Here is a 2331-nt window from a genome sequence, read left to right as displayed (position 1 = left end):
GCAAGCAACTATAGTTAGCACCCGAAAAGAATCAGTGTTAGTTATCCCTAAAAACTAAGAGGAAAGGTACAGCCCTGGCATGCATGCTTGGTATGCCTCAGGTTATTAATCTTTAGGGCATTAATCATAATCTGGCAAATGTTAAATTGTTAACCCTGGGAAAAGCTCAATGTGTAAGTAATCTGATGGTGGAGTCAGAGAAGAGATAAAGATGAGTCCACAAATGAGATAAACTGAGTGTGTGCAGTTCGCTAAATTCATAAAGATCTACAGCAAAAAATTTGCTTATTTTCTGATATTTTCATTTTCTTTTAACTATGCTTAATATTTCCCATCAACTGATAAATAAAAACATTCAAAAATATGGTTTTTCAGATTTTTTCTTTTTATATATCTCTGGTCTAGGGACTCACCTAAATTGTGAATCCATCCTTAAAGGGTTTATGAATTAAGTGTTGTACTTTCAGAATGGAAGCCGTATCTTTGGCATGATGAGTATTGTGATGCGAAGAATCAGCGTTTATCGTACTGTACCTCTTTTATGAGGGTCTCGCAGTTTTGGGGTCATGCTAAAATCTGAAGTAAGGAAATGATGAACTCCTTTGGAGTGTGAAGATTTTCAATGAAACTGTAGCCTGTCTTATCAACTGCTGATGAAACACCCTTGCTAAAGGTGAGTTTTTACTTACAGTATAACTGCAAGTAGTTTCAAATCGTATTAGAAAAGGGGTCCTGGGATAACTATAAATAATTACCTCATGACCCCTATTCTAGGGGCTCCTGGAGCCGCAGGCTGTGCTATACTCAATAACATGGACTGATGAATTTCATTTATGTGAGACATTCTTTGACAGTACTGTACACAGTTTCATCAACTGACAATAGTACAGCCTCATCAAAGGTGACTTTTCCTTAGCAGAGTAACATATACTGGAGGAGACCGATAATACCTGTACATATTCATCTGGAGGAGACCGATAATACCTGTACATATTCATAATCAAAATTTCCCTAGGGTCTTTCAAAAGGCTCCTACACCTCAAGGCTAAACTACTTCCATATCTGGGAAATGTAAACTTCCTTTTGAGTGAGAAGTTCTCTGACAATAGTGTACTCCCAGTGGTACAGCCTGTATTCCACATTGCTTCAATTCATACTATTCCATGCATTCCTTCCACCCTCCTGCATGTTTCCTCCATCCTTCCATCTTTACACACACACACACACATTACAGTCAGAGACTGAACAAATGTGGCCTATTTTTGTCTGTTCTCCTGGTGTTACCTCGCTGAAGCAGGGAGTAGTGATGCTGTTTCCTGTGGTCCTGGGTAGCGACAGGAATGGATGAAAGCAAGCAAGTTTGAATATGTACATGTGTGTATATGCATATATCTGTGTATGTGTACGTATACATGTTATGTATATGTATATATATATGCGCGGGTATGGGCATTTATTCATATACATGTGTATATGAGTGGATGGGCCATTCTTTGTCTGTTTCCTGGTGGTACCTCACTGATGTGGGAAAAGGTGATCAAGTATAATAGAAATAGAAAAATAAATTTTTTTCATACACATTTGCCATTTCCCATGTTAGTGAGGTAGCATTAAGAACAGAGAACTGAGCCTTAGAGGGAATATCCTCACTTGGCCCCCTCCTCTATTCCCTATTTTGGAAAGTTAAAAAATGGGAGGGGAGGTTTTTCAGCCCCCCACTCCCTCCCCGTTTAGTTACCTTCTACGACATGCAGGGAATACTTCTCATGCATTCCCTGCATGTCATAGTTCTAAGGCGACTAAAAAGGGAGGGAGCGGGGGCTGGAAATCCTTCCTTCCTGTTTTTTTTTTTTCCAAAAAAAAAAAGAAGTGGGCCAAGTGAGGATATTCCCTCTAAGGCTTAGTCCTCTGTTCTTAACGCTACCTCGCTAGCGTGGGAAATGGCGAATATGTAGAAAAATGTATAGGTGATATGTTAAATAAATAAAATATATATATTTTTCATGTGAGTTTCATGTGAGAAACTGCAGAAGCTGGTGACTGAGTTTGGTAAAGTGTGTGAAAGAAGAAAGTTAAGAGTAAATCTGAATGAGAGCAAGGTTATTAGGTACAGTAGGGTTGAGGGTCAAGTCAATTGGGAGGTAAGTTTGAATGGAGAAAAACTGGAGGAAGTAAAGTGTTTTAGATATCTGGGAGTGGATCTGGCAGCGGATGGAACCATGGAAGCGGAAGTGGATCATAGGGTGGGGGAGGGGGCGAAAATCCTGGGAGCCTTGAAGAATGTGTAGAAGTCGAGAACATTATCTCGGAAAGCAAAAATGGGTATGTCTG

Source organism: Panulirus ornatus, chromosome 19, assembly GCF_036320965.1.
Source record: "Panulirus ornatus isolate Po-2019 chromosome 19, ASM3632096v1, whole genome shotgun sequence".
In the NCBI taxonomy this organism is placed as follows: domain Eukaryota; kingdom Metazoa; phylum Arthropoda; class Malacostraca; order Decapoda; family Palinuridae; genus Panulirus; species Panulirus ornatus.
The sequence above is the reverse complement of the archived record's forward strand: the minus strand, read 5'-3'. Positions refer to the sequence as shown.